The 18,190-nt window shown below is 50.2% G+C and overlaps 1 long non-coding RNA gene and 1 pseudogene across 1 annotated transcript; one reads left to right on the top strand and one right to left on the bottom strand.

Moving 5' to 3' along the window:
• LOC120383794 overlaps window positions 1-18,190 on the bottom strand; it is a 118,286-nt pseudogene that overhangs the window by 17,109 nt on the left and 82,987 nt on the right.
• On the top strand, window positions 1,695-18,138 carry LOC120383815. Its single transcript, XR_005588533.1, has 2 exons — window positions 1,695-2,088; window positions 17,872-18,138. It is a non-coding gene; the product is annotated as an uncharacterized LOC120383815 (long non-coding RNA).

Raw genomic sequence — 18,190 nt, 5'->3', positions numbered from 1 at the left:
ATCTGCCGCCCCTGCCGGCAAGTGCCGCCCCACGCGCGTGCTTGTCGCGCTGGGGTCTGGAGCCGGCCCTGTTGGTTTGCTGGTGCCTAGAGCCGGCCCTGCAGAAAGGACATTACAGAGCTGGTCAACAATAATAATTAGAGCCCTGAAGACACGTCCGAATAAGAAGTGATTTAAAAAGATGCCACATTTTAGTTTCGATAGGAGACATGATGACAGAGAAACACAAAGCAGTGAATGAGAGAGAGAAATTGGGTGCTCACAACTACCTTCTCTCCTAATACAAGAACAAGAGGAAACTCAAATAGACAGAAAAGCAACAAATTTCAAACTGTAAGAGGAAATGACCTCTCAAGGTTCCTTCAGTCCTATGATTGTATGACCCTATGAAACACTGTTTTATAGGATGCATAATTAGCCTGTGGAACAGGTTGCCACAAGATAGCATTGAGGCCAGGAGTTTAGCAGAAGTAAAACAAAAGGACATTTAGATTGATAATGAGAACACACAGAGTTATACTGGGTAGGATTAAAACAAAACAGACAAGCAAAGAAAAAAACCCAATGGACAAAGGAATCAAAAAGCCCCAGGCATTGATATGGAAATGTGAATCTCCAGACTTATCACAGTTCTCAAAATATGCAACCATTCTGGAAGGTAGAGAACACCCCACCCCCCGGCTTCAGGGCACAAGCCAATTGCTAACTGACTGGGGTCAGGAGGACACTTTCCCTGGGAGCAGGTTAGTCTGTCATCAGCCACTAGGGGGTTTCTCGCACCTTCTCCTGAAGCAACTAGTGCTTCTGTTTTAGAGCCTGATTCAGTGAAACCCTTAAGCACACGCTGAACCGGGATGGACTGACTCCTGGGCTTCAAGTGCAGCATGTGCTTAACTATCCTGCTGAACTGAGGCCCTAGTGAACACACACTAAAGGCCTGTTTGGATAATTATCACCAAAGAAAACAACTACTTTGAGGTTAAAGCTTTTATGAAAATCAACTATTATTATTGGCTGAGGGAAGTGAGGCCCCACACCCAACTCGATGGCGTTTCTTTCTGACCGTCTGTCTGTCTGCAACGTGATAACTTTTGAAAATCACGTCCCATCAGCTCCATTTCAGGGCATGTTTTAGGCATCAATGGGCAGAAGCTTCTGGATTTTGGTGAAAAATGGAAACCTGTAAAAGCCTGATTTCCACTAAAATCTCAGGATACAGGGCGAGGAAGTGACCTCAGGGTTAGGATTAGGGTTTAGGGTGAGGGTCAGGGTGCCTCTCATCCCCCTCCAGCCACTGCCTCAGCCAGGTAACTTGTCCCCAATCCAGCCAGACCCCTCCCCTCCCTGACTCCAGCCCTGTGCAGTACTCTATGGATTTTGGTGGAAATCAGAAACATGGAAAAGCCACATTTAATGGAATTTGGTTTTCCAATTTTCACCCAGATCAACAGGGATCTGCCATGAATGGGGGGTGGGGTGAAGGACCTGGCCGTAGTGGGGTGAGGGCCCACCTGGGTGTACAGCTCAGCCTACATGGGTAACAAATCACGTGCCCCTCTCTGTGATATGGCAGTGCCTAGCAGCCAGCCCAGGCACAGAGTAGGGTCAGAGCTGGCAGCCAATCAGCATAGGAGAGAAGATAAGCAGCGTGACACTGTCACAAGCAGCATGATGACATCATCAGCCACCATGTCCCTGGCCACTATCTGCCTGACAAGGTTACACCGAGGATGTGAACTACAACAGCCAGCTCACAGCCTGGGCACAGCGCTGGCTACATGCAGAGTGAGCCCAAACCTGCTCCAGCCCCCCAGCTGTGTTGGAGCAACAAACCCCTGGGAGTTCAGTGAGTGGGATTTGGGTCTGTTCGCTCTGTGTCCTGAGTGTGAGGGCCGAGGGGCCGAGCTTCTCTGTGCACCGCACAAACCAGACTGACTTTCTGTTCACAGCGAGGGCTCTGAGATCTGCCCAGAGGGTCTATGAAACTTCTTGTAAAGTCTGAGATTTCCCCTCTCCTCCCCAGTGACATGAACAAAGAGACTCACCATTCTCTGCACGATGCGCCGCTGGAAGTGAATAACAGGAGAGGTGGGTTACAAGGCAGAAGATTTAACTCAATTATTGCAAACTTATAGGAGTCATTTTTCTGCTGGTCGAAAGCAGAACACACACAGGGGCTCTGCCTCTAGCTATTCCCACTGCCCCCCTTATACTGGGGACACAAGGCCAAGTGCAGGTAAAACACTGAGTAAATGGTGTCTCCTTTCCCCTCTGGCTGAGTGAAGGGAGGCCCCACACTGAACTCGATGGTGTTTCTGTCTGTCTGTAACGGGAGAACTTTTGAAAATCAGGTTCCATCTGTGCCAGTGTTTCAGGGCATGTTCTGGGCATCAGTGGGAAGAACCTTCTGATTTTCATGAAAACTGGAAATTTGTAACAGCCCGATTCCCACTAAAATCACCATCTGATCCCTCGAGATACAGGGTGAGGCAGTGGCCTCAGGGTCAGAGTTTAAGGTGAGGGTGAGGTCAGAGTTAGGGTTAACAGGCTCATCATTCTACTCCAGTCACCTCCTTCCCAGCTGGGCTTCTTGCCTCCTCTTCAACCAGCCCCTGCCAGCTGGACTCCTCACCCCCATATTCCAGTCAGGCCCCTTGCCTCCCCACCCTGCTCAGACGGATGTGGGTGAAAATCAGAAAAAGCCTGATTTTAGTGGAAATTAGTTATTCCAGTTTTCTGCTTTTCACGAAAATCAGTAGGGTTAGAGCTACAATGGGGGTGGGGGGGAGGAGAGGGACCCATTTGAAGGTTGAGGGGCTGGGGTGAGGAGCCCAGCTGGATGCAGCCCCTGGGCCTATGTAAGCAATTGTAAGGGGACTGTTGCCCCTGACTAACACTCAGTGGGGGTGCTTTGGTTGGCTAGCTCCCACTACCAAAAGAAAGGACCCTGAGACTGACAGTCCCCAGGAACAATGGGGAGAGGCCAATGCTCCAGTTCAGCCTGATTGACAGGGTGGGCAGGCTAATCAGGGAGTCAGGAGGCCAGGGGGTCCCATCCTCTGTGTGAGCTGGAATTGCCTTGGTCAGACAGAGTGGGGCCAAGCTAAGGAGAGAGCAGGGGCCCAAGCTGAGCTGGGGAGCAGAGTCGCGCCAGCCAGAGGGGCCAGACAAGAAGCCCAGGAAGCAGGTCTGTGCTGGGAGCAGAGTCACAGAAGCAGCCTACAGAGCAGACCTGTGCTGGGAGCAGAGCTGTAGCAACCAGAGCCAGAGAAGCAGCCCAGGGAGCTGAAGGCAGAGCAGCAGCAGCAGCCGTGCTGAGGCCGAATGGAGCTGGAGCTGGAGCTGGAGCTGGAGCTGGAGCTGAGGCTGGAACAGTCCAGAGCCGGGTGCGGTGGGCAGCTGGGGAGAGTGAGGGGGACCCTGAGCAAAAGGCCCAGTACAGGGAGACGCCCTCAGCCAAGAGGCCCTGCAGGCCAGACTTGGATGGAGGTCGTAACCCTGACAGGGCAGGGGCGATGCTGGGAAGAAGGGTCCTGCCACCTGGAGCCTGAGAGTGTGTGGATACTGCCAGAGCAAGTGTCTGACCCACAGTGTCCCTGCAGCACAGCCAGGGCCTGGGCAGGGGCCTGGGACTTGTGAGGAACAGACTGAACTTCCCTGACATTCCAGAGACGCTGGTTGTGATGCCCCTGTGCCACAGAGCAGGGTGACGTGTTTTCCTTTAACCTTTCCCATTTCCAATGATCAGTGAGTCAGGGAAGCATCCAGTGCAGAGGGAGCACCCCGGAGTGGGGACACCCTAGCCCCTGTCCTAGGTGACCACAACAAGGTTGGGGGTCAAGCCCCCCTGGAATCATGGGCACAGCCTTGTTGGGGTTATGAGGACTCTGCCACACAGGAGAGTGGAAGGGGAGCCCTTGAGGTCAGACAGGGAGTGGGATCGAGGACTCAGATCCTTTCGCTAGCCCACTTCACTGGGGCAGTGTATAAACCAGGAAAGTTCCCCACAATAGCGGGACCATTCCCCCGCTTACACAGCGAAGTAAGCAACCCTCTAGTTACAGAATTGTCACATAAATGTGCTCCGTGATCTAAGCTGTCAGGGTGAGATTCTGTGCTCAGAACCCGTAGCCCAGGGCACAGGACGGCTACAGCAGCTTTAAGCCCACATTGCATCCCCCTGATCCTGGGTGCTCTGAATGCTGTTTATCCACGAATTCAGCCCGTGCACTTCGGCGGAAGCACTCTATGTAGAAGTCCAGTCAGTTGTTTCAACCTTCAGGAAGAATCCACCCAGAATCCTTTTTGTAGTGTTGGTAGGAAGGTCTCTGTGGGTTATTATGCTGTTCAGAGGTGTGTTCTTAAGTCTGAGATGTCGAAAATAGAGGGCCCCTCCACCCCCACGAATATGATACAGTTCTGTGGTGACCTAGAATCCTATTTTCAATGTGCCCAGCTTTGATGAGTATGAAGGTATAACTGAGCGGGTGATCTCAGTGTAAGCAGTGCTCCAGCCCAGTGAGATCTGCCTGAGTCCGCAGGCAGCGCTGTTTGCTGCTCACACTCAGGACAGTGGGGTGGGGATGCTGACACTAAGGCCTGATCGATGACAATTTAATTGTCACCATTCTCACTGCTGATCATTTTAGCAGAAACATCCAACTTCTGTGTGTCTCTCTCATAGCTGGATGAGGACAGGTACTGGGGAAGGTAGCAATGGGGCAATGTCAGATATTGGGGCAGAAGGCAGTGGGGCAGCTACCTGTCATCAAAGATTGCTGGGGTGAGAAACAGAGAATTCAGGCCCCTCCCTTCTCTATCCAAATACAGTGTGACCTCTGTGCATGGTAAAACAGGGAGGGAAGAGAGGAGATACATTCTCCCTCCCTCCCCATAAGTACAAAATGCATCATGGTCCTGGATACCAGAACAAACACACACACCTTGCAGCACATGGTCACTGAGGGTGAAATCCTGCCCCTTCCCTCTTTACACAGCCATGGAAAGGCCAGAACATGGGGGGATCCCCATGTGAGGGACTCTGTTAAATACCGGACAAGTCTCAGCCCCCAGTAATGACTCTGTCCTGGTTGGGCTAGGGCTATTCAGGGCCTGGGCTCAGGGTGCTGTGTCTGTAATTTCCATGGGGTTTAAGGACAAGTGGCCCCTTCCCCTGCAGAGCCCGTCTGTGTCAGCGTGAGCAGCCCTGGCCTCACTGCTTGGGCTCTGGTGCCGATACGGAGACATTCCCCATCACCCCTTCAAACACCAGCAGGTCATTTGTAATTGTTCCATCCCACGGGTGTTTTGCACTTTCTCCAACACACGCATTTACTCTCCCTCTACCCTTCCTCCCCATTGGAATCGAATACCTTCCCCCACAACGCCTGCTGAAGGGAGGAGCTCTACTGATTTCCTACCCATCACTGCTCCCCATTGCTCTGCTGTGTCCCTGCTGCAGGTGCTGCAGCCCCCGAATCCCCAGCTGTGACAATCTTTACATTGGGTCCCTGCCTCCCTTTGGCTTCATTCCAAATGTCTCCCCTGCCCGGCAATCTCTAGTTTACTGACCCGCCACATTTTTGGGAAACATTCTCATATAACCTGTAACCCACCCCATTGGCCCCAGACACTGACCTTTCTCGCTCTTCAGTTCAGATTGCAGAGTCTCTAGAGAGAAAAAAGGGTGAGAAGTGAGATTCCCCTGTCATATTTCTAGGAATAACCCTTACATCAGTTAATGTAACTAGCCCAGACACTGAACTTTCTCACTCTCCACTTCAGATTGCAGCGTCTCTAGGGGGAGAAAAGAGGGAGAGATGAGATTTCATTCCATCATATTTATGGTAAAGTTCCTATTATTGTTTAATGCAGCTCTGCTGTAGTTATGAAATAGAGGAACAAAGGGAGAGACACAGAAGGGCCTGTCTGTGAAGGTCCCTGCACTCCCATCCCAGGCCAACTTCTAATCTTGAGGATGGTGCCTGCCTCCTTGGTCCTAATGATAGATGGGAACAGCTCCCTGTAAGGCCAGGTTAAGTGGGAGGTTCCCCAGCTAAGAATGGGGTGGAGGTGTCTTTCTTTAGCTGGGTGCTCAGGTCAGCGTGAGCCACGGAGTGAGGTGTAGATGGGCCACTACAGGCATCGCCTCTAAGATCAGCTCTTTCCACTGGGAGCTCGTCCTCTTGGGTGCGTCAGCCCTGGGGTACCAACGTTGCTGGAAATGGAGGTCACGTCATGTCTGCCAGTTGCTGCTGAGCACAGACTTTCTTCTTGAAGAAAAAGTACGTTTCTAGGCCCTTCCCCCAAGCCCCCACCCCGCTTCTTCCCAACCCATTCCACCACTATTCACCCAAGCCCAGAGCATCCTGAATGCTGCAAAACAGCTGTTTCGTGGTGGGCAGGAGGGGCTGGGAGGGAGAGGGAGGAGTTGGTCAGTGGGGCCTCCGGCAACTGAGACTCGCTCTGGGGAGGGGGCAGCTTGGATGCCAGTGGGTGCTGAGCACCCACTAATTTTTCCCAGTGGGTGCTCCAGCCTCAGAGTACCCACACAGTCGGCACCTATGATACTGTGGACTCAAGCCACATAGAATCATAGAACTGGAAGGGAGGTCATCTAGTCCAGTCCCCTGCACTCATGGCAGGACTAAGTATTATCTAGACCATCCCTGACAGGTGTTTATCTAACCTGCTCTTAAAAATCCCCAGTGGTGGAGACTGCACAACCTCCTGAGGCAATTTATTCCAGTGCTTAACCACCCTGACAGTTAGGAAGTTTTTCCTAATGTTCAACCAAAACTGCCTTTTCTGCAATTTAAGCCCATTGCTTCTTGTCCTATCCTCAGAGGTTAAGAAAAACAATTTTTCTTCCTTCTCCTTGTAACAACCTTTTACAAACTTGAAAACTGTTATCATGTCCCCTCTCAGCCTTCTCTTTTCCAGACTAAACAAACCCAATCTTTCATCATTTTTGTCACTCTTCCCTGGACTCTCTTCAATATGTCCACATCCTTCCTGAAATATGGTGCCCAGAACTGGACACAATACAGGTCTGTCGCATCTTAGGCACATTTAATATGCATGATTTCAGCTTTACACAGTTGGCAAAAACAAGAAAAAAATGAGAAAAATAACAATTTAAATACTGTTTCTGTAGTGTGGGCGATTCCGCTCGCCATTACACTCAATGTAATTTTGACTATACACGATTTTCGCTTTTCGGGCTGACTGTGGAACGTAACCCCAGCGTAAGATGAGACAGACCTGTACTCCAGTTGAAGCCTAATCAGCGTGGAGTAAAGCAGAAGAATTACTTCTCGTGTCTTGCTTACATCACTCCTACTAATATATCGCAGAATTATGTTCACTTTTTTTGCAACAGTGTTACACTGTTGACTCATATTTAGCTTGTGGTCCACTATGACCCCCCGATACCTTTCTGCAGTACTCCTTCCTTCCACAGTCATTTCCCATTTTGTATGTGTGCAACTGATTGTTCCTTCCTAAGTGGAGTACTTTGCATTTGTCATTATTGAATTTCATCCTATTTAGTTCAGACCATTTCTCCAATTTGTCCAGATCATTTTGAATTTGAATCCTACCCTCCAAAGCACTTGCAACCCCTCCCAGCTTGGTATCATCCGCAAACTTTATAAGTGTACTCTGTATGTCATTATCTAAAACATTGATGAAGATATGGAACAGAACCGGACCCAGAACTGATCCCTGCAGGATCCCCCTCGTTATGCCCTTCCAGCATGACTGTGAACCACTGATAACTACTCTCTGGGAACGGTTTTCCAACCACTTTTGCACTCACCTTATAGTAGCTCCATCTAGGTTGTATTTCCCTAGTTTGTTTACAAGAAGGTCATGCGAGATAGTATTAAAAGCTTTACTAAAGTCAAGATATACCACATCTACCACTTCCCCCCATCCACAAGGCTTGTTACCCTGTCAAAGAAAGCTATCAGGTTGGTTTGACACAATTTGTTCTTGACAAATCCATGCTGACTGTTACTTATCACCTTATTATCTTCTAGATGTTTGCAAATTGATTCCATGATTATTTGCTCCATTATCTTTCTGGGCACAGAAGTTAAGCTGACTGGTCTGTAATTCCCTGGATTGTCCTTCTTCCCCTTTTTTATAGGCCTTGGCTACACTGGCAAGTTACTGAGCAGTAAAGTAGCTTTCTGCAGTGTAACTCCCGAGGTGTACACACTGCCAAGCCACTTTGTGCACAGAAATTCCTCAGTTGCAATTTTACAAAACAAAACACCTTGACAAGAGTCGTGAGCCTTAAAGCGCAGAGGCTCCAGCACTGTATTGGCAGTGGAAACACATTATAGTGCAGAAAGCAATCAATTGGCCTCCAGAAGTGTCCCATAATCCCTCAAGGGCAGCCCATAATCTCCCAGGCAGCCGAATTCAAAACAATGAGCTGCTGTGCCACTCCTCTTTCAAAGCTCCATTTCTGACAGCCCCTGCGTGCTGTGCTTATCTGCTCCGGGACACAAAGCAAACCTCTAATATGGAATGCTCCTGCTGTTGAACACGGAGGCAGAGGGTGTGTGTGTGTGTGCACGTCTACACTGGCAAAGTTACAGTGCTGCTCAGACAGCACAGAAGGGAAACCGCTGTTGTGTGTCCACACTGACAGCTGCCTGCGCAATAGCGTGTTCACACTTGCAGCGCTATTCACAGCGGTGCACTCTGGGCAGCTATCCCACAGAGCACCTCTTTCTCTTTTGCTGCTAAGACTTGTGGGAAGGTGGAAGGAGTCGCGGGGCATCCTGGATCCTGTCCCAATGCCCCGTGATGCATTGCTTCGCATCCCAGTAATAGGTGTGCTCCCGTCCACATTTGGCACCATCTTTCAATGGTTTGTGTGCTGCGCCCTGCCTCTTCAGGCTGCAGGAATGGATCCTGAGCTGTTGACCAGAATGCTGCTCGCACTGACCAACACGTCACAAATGGCAGTGGAGCTATTCCTTAAACTACAAAGGCAAGAGGAGGGTGACATTGATCTCGCCACGCATACCAGCTATGACACAAGATTGCTTGTGAAATTCCCAGAGGTGCTGACCACGGTGGAACTCCGCTTTTGCCTCAGGAAACAATCACTGAGTGGTGGGATCACATCATGATGCACATCTGGGATGATGAGCAGTGGCTGCAGAACTTTCAGATGAGGAAGCCACATTCATGGGACTGTGTGATGAGCTCCTCCAGCCTTGTGATGCAAGGACATGAGAATGAGAGCTGCCCTGTTGCTGGAGAAGCACGTGGCAATTGCACTGCAGAAGCTGGCTACTCCAGACGGCTACCGATCTGTCGCTAAACAGTTCGGAGTGGGAAAGTCGATCATTGGAATCGTGTTGATGGAAGTGTGCAGGGCCAGTAATCTCATTCTGCTCTGAAAGACCATGACTCTGGGCAAGCTGGATATGAGTCAACAGTGTGCCCTTGTTGCCAAGAAGGCTAATGGCATTTTGGGTTGTATAAGTAGGGACATTTCCAGCAGATCGAGGGATGTGATCATTCCCCTCTATTCAGCACTGGTGAGGCCTCATCTGGAGTACTGTGTCCAGTTTTGGGCCCCACACTACAAGAAGGATGTGGATAAATTGGAGAGAGTCCAGCGGAGGGCAACAAAAATGATTAGGGGGCTGGAACACATGACTTATGAGGAGAGGCTGAGGGAACTGGGATTGTTTAGCCTGCAGAAGAGAAGAATGAGGGGGGATTTGATAGCTGCTTTCAACTACCTGAAAGGGAGTTCCAAAGAGGATGGATCTAGACTGTTCTCAGTGGTAGAAGATGACAGAACAAGGAGTAATGGTCTCAAGTTGCAGAGGGGGAGGTTTAGGTTGGATATTAGGAAAAACTTCTTCACTAGTAGGGTGGTGAAGAACTGGAATGGGTTACTAGGGAGGTGGTGGAATCTCCTTCCTTAGAGGTTTTTAGGGTCAGGCTTGACAAAGCCCTGGCTGGGATGATTTAGTTGGGTTTGGTCCTGCTTTGAGCAGGGGGTTGGACTAGATGACCTCCTGAGGTCCCTTCCAACCCTGAGATTCTATGATTCTATGAACGTGTGTGATATTGTGGATGGCTTTGCACAAATGGGCTTCCCTTACTGCGGAGGGGTGATAGATGGCACACACATTCCAATTCTGGCACCAGACCACCTAGCCTCCGAGTACATTAATCACCAGGCATATTTCTCAGTGGTTCTCCAGTTGCTTATGCATCATCGTGGGCATTTCACAGCCACTAATGCAGGCTGGTCTGGAAAGGTGCATGACACAACCATCTTTCGGAACAGTGGCCTGTTCAAGAAGCTGCAAGCAGGGACCTTCTTCCCTGATCAGAACATCACTGTAGGGGAAGTCGAAATGCCCATTGTGATCCTGGGAGACCCAGCCTACCCCTGAATGCGTGGCTCATGAAGCCATAAACTGGGCAACTTGACAGCAGCAAGAAGCTGTTCAACAGGCTGAGCAAGTGCAGAATGACTGTGGAGTGTACATATGGCCATTTAAAAGCCCGCTGGTGATGCCTGTATGGGAAGCTGGACATGGCAGATGACAATATTCCTATGCTTATAGCCAAGTGCTGTACACTCCATAATATTTGTGAAGGGAAGGATGAAAGCTTCACTCAGGCCTGGACCACAGAGGCTCAGTGCCTGGAGGCTGAGTGTGAACAGCCAGTGACCAGGGCTATTAAAGGGGCACAGAGCGGGGCCATAAGGATCAGGGATGCTTTGAGGCAACAATTTGAAGCCGAAAGCCACTATTATCTGTTGCTATGCTCGGGATTGCAGTGCTTGTAATGCTAGGAGGTGATTGGTGCACGTGATGCAAGAGAAGGCCTTAACATAACTGTAAGTTGCTTTGCAGTGCTCTCTTTGCTTTCACTTAATAGAATAAAGATTGATTTCAAACCAGCACAATTCATTTATGGAAAGACAACAACCAGAGGAGAGAGTCAAATGAAAAAAATCATCAGCAGGGAAGAGGATGGGGGAAGGGAAGGTCTCAAGAGGCGGAGGGGGCCTGGAACGACTACAGATTTGTGTGTGTCCAGGGATCATACCCAACCTTCTCCTTAGTAGTATGATGCAGCCAGGGGCGGCTCTAGGAATTTGGCCGCCCCAAGCACGCTGGTCCCGCGGCTCCAGAGAACCTCTTGCAGACGTGCCTGCGGAGGGTCCGCTTGTCCAGCGGCTCCAGTGAATCATCCGCAGGCATGCCTGTGGGAGGTCCACCCGAGCTGCGGGACCAGCGGACCCTCCGCAGTCATGCCTGCGGGAGGTCCGCTGGTCCCGCGGCTCTGGTGGACCTCCCGCAGGCATGATTGCGGAAGGTCCGCCGGAGCCGCCTGCCACCCTTCCGGCAAAATGCCGCCCCAAGCGCGCGCTTGGCGCGCTGGGGTCTGGAGCCGGCCCTGGATGCAGCGGGTGCTGTACTTCGGCAGGGCCAAACTGCAGAGGGATAGGTGTTGAATGCAGTGGGTATTCGGAGTCCACACTGCTGGACTGTGAGGAGAGAGGAGTGGAATGCTGCCGGTAGAGAGTGAAGCCAAGATGTTTATAACAGTGTGGGTACGTCTACACTACGGGATTATTCCGAATTTGCATAAACCGGTTTTGTAAAACAGAATTTATAAAATTGGGTGGAGCGCGGCCATACTAAGCACATTAAATCGGTGGTGTGCGTCCATGGTCCGTGGCTAGCGTCGATTTCTGGAGCGTTGCACTGTGGGTAGCTATTCCCTAGCTATCCCATAGTTCCCGCAGCCTCCCCCGCCCCTTGGAACTTCCGGGTTGAGATCCCAGTGCCTGATGGGGCAAAAATCATTGTCGCGGGTGGTTCTGGGTAAATGTCGTCAGTCACTCCTTCGTCTGGGAAAGCAACGGCAGACAAGCATTTCGTGCCTTTTTCCCCTGGATTGCCCTGGCAGATGCCATAGCATGGCAATCATGGAGCTTGTTTTGCCGTTTGTGACTCTCACCGTATGTGTACTAGATGCCGCTCACAGAGGCGATTCAGCAGCGCTACACAGAAGCATGCTTTTGCTTTTGCATGACAGCAGAGATGGTTACTAGCCATATTGCACCATCCAAACCCTTCCATAAATTGGAACTGAGGATGATCATGGCTACCAGTCCTTTTGTACCATTTGCTGCTAGTGCCCCTGGCCGATCAGCCAGGGGCGCAAAAGCCAAGATTGGTTACTAGCCATATTGCACCTTCCATCGTTTTGTACCATTTGCTGCTGTCATAAGTGCCCCTGGCCGATCAGCCAGGGGCGCAAAAGCAAAAATTGGGAATGACTCCCTGAGTCAATCCCTCCTTTTTGGTATCTAAAAATAGAATCAGTGCTGCCTAATATAGGCAAGTGTACTAGAGAACCACCGTATCATAGAACCAGAGAGCACAGCTGCTCTGTGTCAGAGCCTGCAGAAATTATGATCTGTATGCTATTCACAGGGGGTGCTCCTGTAACAACCCCACCTGTTGATTCCGTTCTTCCCCCAGCCTTTCTTGGCTACCGTAGCATTGTCCCCCCACTTGTGTGATGAATTAATAAAGAATGCAGGAATAAGACACACTGACTTGTTAGTGAGAAATGAGTGGAAGGCAGCCTCCAGCTGCTATGATAGTCCAGACAGGACATTAAGCAGTGTGTAGGAGAGAAGCCCAGCATCCCACTGCTAGTCCAGGGGCAACTGAATCTTTTCTTTACACATGAAGGGTGGGGGCTGATGGAGCTCAGCCCCCTGTTGCTATGATGAGGATGGTTACCAGCCATATTGCACCATCCATCCACCAGAAAAAATTAGGGCCAATAGGCTGATGACGAGGACGGTTACCAGTCCTTTTGTACCATCAGCTGAGGCTGATGATGAGGATGGATTTCCATCATTTTGTACCATCAGCCGCCCATGGCGGGGGGCGGGGAGCAAGGATGTTGGTGTTGAGTGCTGCACTATCGTGTCTATCTGCAGCATTCAGTAAAGATAGGGTGACATGTAAAAGAGTCAGAGGATTGTTTTACCTTTCGCTTCTGGGGGTGGGTGGGGGGTGGGTGAGTAGATTGCCAAGCTATGCCCTGACCCGCGGACACTGTGTTTGACCCTAGAAGCATTTGGAGCTCAGCCAAGAATGCAAATACTTTTCGGAGGCTGCAGGAACTGTGGGATAGCTTCAGTCCTCCAGTCCATGAGCATCCATTTGATTCTTTGGCTTTCCGTTACGCTTGTCACGCTGCAGTGCGCTGAGTCCCTGCTATGGCGTCTGTCTGGAGATTTTTAAAAAAGGATTCTGAATTTCATCTTCTGTAACGGAGCGCTGATAGAACGGATTTGCCTGCCCTTACAGCGATCACATCCGCATGGTCCATGCGGGAACTCTTTTTTTATTTTGATTTCGGACTGCATCGCCACCCGTGCTGATCGGAGCTCCACGCTGAGCAAACAGGAAATATTCAAAAGTTTGCGGGGCTTTTCCTGTTTACCTGACCACTGCATCCGAGTTCAGATTGCGGTCCAGAGCGGTCACTGGTGCACTGTGGGATAGCTCCCGGAGGCCAATACCGTCGATCAGCGTCCACACTAACCCTAATCCGATATGTTAATACCGATACTAGCGTTACTCCTCTCGTTAGGGAGGAGTACAGAAACCGGTTTAAAGAGCCATTAAAATCGATATAAGTTGCCTCCTAGTGTGGACGGTTTTGGCGTTAAATCGGTTTTACGCTCCTAAAACCGATTTAAATGCCTAGTGTAGACCAGGCCTGTGTTAGCAGTGTCTGGGACGTGCATGGGAAAGAGTTTTGCAACAGTGGCTGCAGCGGTGGATGGACGCGGAGCTGCTCAATTTGAAGAGCTAATATCACCTGGAGCATTTCCGCTCGGTGCTCCCTAACTGTTAACAGCCATCCCGTAGCTTCTTTCTGGTGTGCCGCGTTCTCTTTCCGGTCCCTCTTCTCACTATCCCGCCACTCCTTCAATCCCTGTTTGTCAGCGGCGGAGTGCATCATAACCTCACGCATAAAGTCCTCCTTAGTTCTCCTTGGACGCTTTCTATTTCTGCCCAGTCATTCTGCCGCCAATAACGAAGAGGGAGGCTCTGCTCCCAAGATCATCTCTGTGAAGTTTAAATGCAACATTTTACAGAAGCGGGATTGTTTGCAACACAGACAACACTGTTTCAGTGCTTGAAAACACAGCCAGTACTCAGACACCTGTCACTAACTGGCTGACCCCCAGGCAAGCACACATGAGCCAGAAGACCCCCCAAAACAGGGGGAGGGTAAATCACTGTTCCCAGACCCTGCTGTACACTGAGCACGTGGCACTTGGGCACTTGGGGAGAGCCAACTCTGTAGGGTGGGCCTGATAATCAGCCCTGTCCCCACACTTTCCATGGGAGGTGTTTGTTATGGAAGATATCTTGCTGCTGAGGGTGAGCAGAGAATTAAGGGAAGGTCTTCTCCAAGCCTGCAGCTTCCAGCCTGTCCCCTATGCAGCTAGCCTGTGTGCAGCTATGGTTCCTCTCGCCCCCCGCCCATGACAGCACAGTGGCGCAGGAAAGATACCGTTAATGGGGCAAGAAACAAAGCAGCTCTGCCGAGGAACCTGTGGCAGCAGATTGCCCAGTATCTCCATGAGAGTTTCCTGGAGATCTCCGAGGGAGATTCCTGTGAAGTGAGGGAGCGTATCAACAGCCTGTTCCACTGCTCAGACTAGGCATGAGGTGGGAGACAAGCCTGCTTTCTGCAACCCTTCTTCCCTCAACAACTCGCTTCAGCAATTCCCAAAATCAGATCCACTTACCAGGGGCCTCCTCTCCTGTTTGCACTTCGCCAAGCTCTGACTGCTGTGACTGGGAAGGCTCCTCCGGGGTAGAGAAGAGCTCCTGACTGCATGCATCTCTGGTCTCTGAGTCATCCTCTGCCTCTGGCTCCCTCTCCCCATCTTCATCCAAGATTGCCTCTTCCTGGCTCGGTGCATTGTCAACTGGCATGCAAGCCACTGAAGTATCCACAGGGTCCTTTGCAGTGGAGGTGGGGTCACCAGCGAGTATCGCATCCAGCTCTTTATAGAACTGTCAGCTTGTGGGTGCAGCACCAGAGCGGCAGTTTGCCTCCCGCACCTTGTGGTAGGCGTTCCGCAGCTCCTTCACTCTGACCCTGCACTGCAGTGTGTCCCGGTCATGGCCCCTTTCTGTCATGCATCTAGAAATCTGTCCGTAGGTATCATAATTCCAACAGCTGGAGTGGAGCTCTGACTGCACTGTATTTGCCTCCTCTCCCCAAATACTGATGAGATCCAGCAGCTCAGCATTGCTCCAAGTGGGGGATGGCCTGGTGCATGGAGCAGGCATGGCCACCTGGAAAGATGCTCTGAGACCACTGCACCTGTCCCCGAGCAAACAGGAAGGGGACTTTCAAATTTGTAAAAGAATTTACAGGCTGGGGCTGATGGTCACCTGAGGGCAGGGCAGTAGAGTTGAAACTGATGGCCAGAGAGGTGAGAAAAGGCATTGTGGGACACCTCGTAGAGGCCAATCACAGGGCTGTAATCGCCACACTGTCTACACTGGCACCACAGCGCTGTAGCCCCAGCGCCTCTTGTTGGGGTGGGTTTTTTTAGAGTGCTACAACAGCACAGATTCTGCGCACTAAGTGGCTTGGCAGTGTGTACACCTCGGGAGTTACAGCACTCAAAGCTGCTTTACTTCGCACAAACTTGCCAGTGTAGACGGGGCCTGAATGTGTAAGAGAGAGAGGCAAGTGCTGTGCAGAGAGCTGGGGAGGGAGGCGGGTGCTGATGTTGGGGTTTCCCCCTCCCCCTACCACAAAACTGGTTGCTTGCTGCTGCTGTGTGAACTTACAAGACAGCATGCTGACTCATCTCTGTCCCCTAAAACACACTGTCTCTCCCCCCCTCCATACACACACACACTCCCTGTCACACACTTCAGTTGAACAGCAGCTGTAGTAGGATGCCCATGGAACAATGGGATTGGGAAATCTGCATCATGTGATGCTGTGCCTGCCCCATGAGGCATTGCAAACCCTTCCCAAAGCACCCTGTGGCCAGTTGCATGGTGGGATAGCTACCACAGTGCACTGCTCTCTTTGCCCTTGCAAGAGCTGCTAATGTGGATGTGCTCCATCGTCACAAGGAGCCCAGTGTGGATACACAGCAGCGGTTTATTTCCAGCACTTTAATAAAAGTGGTGTAACTTGTTGCGCAGATACTTGCCAGTGTAGATATACCCATAGATGGGCACTATAGTTGCCCTTTTCCAGTTTTCTGGAATCTCTCTCGTCTTCCATGACTTTTCAAAGATAACCACTAATGGCTCAGATATCTCCTTAGTCAGCACCTTGAGTATTCTAGGCATTTCATCAGGCCCTGGTGACTTGAAGACATCTAATTTGTCCAAGTAATTTTAACTTGTTCTTTTCCTATTTTAGCCTCTTCTGATCCTACCTCATTTTCCCTGGCATTCACTACACTAGACGTTCAATCACCACCAACCTCCTTGGTGAAAACAGAAACAAAGAAGTCATTAAGCACCTCTGCCATTTCCACATTTCTGTTATTTTTCTCCCCTCATTAAGTAACAGGTCACAAACTAAACCAGTTCGCACCTGGTGCTGACAGAGTGTGTAGGCAACAGTTCTAAAGGTGCAACATCCAGTTCCAACTTTCACAAGTACAAAGCACAACTCCTCTCTGCTTCTCTGAATTACCTGGTTCCATCAACACTGGGAAATCATTGGAACAGACATTTCCCCTTCCCAATTCTTCCAGCACTAGTATATTTCTATATACAGTTCACAGCACTTCAGGTGAGAAAACCTTCCAGGTGGGACTTTCACAGCTGCTTTGGGGGGTTGCACATTCAGTGCCCATTACTTTAAACAAAAATCGGGCATTCAGACCCCTTATGCAGCGTTGGAAACTCCAGCTGCCCTATAAACACAAAGATCACTGAAGGACAATTTCTGCCTTTTAGAACTAAAGGGGAAAAAAACCTACATCTGAGCACTTATATTGCAATAGAGAGTTAATTGCCCTGTTGCTGCAGCAGGATCTCAGGTTAAACAAATCTTAGGCTGTGTTTACACTACCAGTTTCAGCGCTAAAATTTTAGTTGTTCAGGGGAGTGAAAAAACACCCCCCTGAGTGACAAAAGTTTTAGTGTTGAAAAGTGCCAGTATAGACAGCGCTTTAATCACTGGGAGCCGCGCTCCTGACGATAAAGCTACTACCGCTCGTTTGGGGTGCTTTTTGCCCACAGCTGTGCTGTAAGGTGAGCAGTGTAGACATACCCTTAGGGTAGATAAGGTAACTGCTACCCTTTCTGTTAGCACAGCCATTACTTTGCCCATCCACAGCTCCTACTCACCTGCATGGGGAGATGGGGCAGGGGGTTCATGCACAGACTGAAAGGGGGAACTGGGCCATAAGTACTCCCTGCCCGGCTTTGCATTCTGGTTTTCCTGTAAGTAGCCAAGTGACATATGTCAGTGCTCCAAGTCCAGTAACCTGAGCCTCACATGGTGTTTCAAACTGAGCCATGCTGATCCCCAGGGAACAGTTCAGAATCACATTTGATCTGAAGGGGTGAAACCACTTGACACTTCTTGGTTCAAGCATGATCATAATTTATTCAGCTCCCTCTTTGCCTTCAGCCCAGCTCCCATTGCCTGAAACTTCTCCAAACATTGAATCAAAGCCCCTTAATCCCTGTATCTTTACTTTTGGTTTTATATATATATATAAAATAAACAATCACCAAGTTCCCCCATCTTGTTACATCACCTTTTCCTCTGTGTTGCCTCCAGAAGCAGTAACTGGCCAGGAGAAGGAGAACAGCCAGGAGAGCCAGGATCACCCATAGAGCCACCATCCAGGGATTGACTTGTGGGAAAAACAGCTCTGCAAGAGAAAGTGCCATTGACTTGGGAGCAAACATGCACAGAATGAAGGCAGGACTCTGTGACAGTGGTGACAATGTGACTAGTTAAAAGAGTCTCACAGGGAAATACACAGGGAGATGTGGCTGCTTTGTGCTTTATTATTAAGCCAATAAAAACCCAACCTTTAGCCTGGTTACTGAACATGGTTAATTAATGGGAGGGGGTGTGTTGAGGGTAGGGAGGG

The sequence above is a fragment of the Mauremys reevesii genome, linkage group 15 (genome assembly GCF_016161935.1).
Source record: "Mauremys reevesii isolate NIE-2019 linkage group 15, ASM1616193v1, whole genome shotgun sequence".
Lineage (NCBI taxonomy): Eukaryota > Metazoa > Chordata > Testudines > Geoemydidae > Mauremys > Mauremys reevesii.
This window is presented reverse-complemented; position numbering and strand designations above follow the sequence as displayed.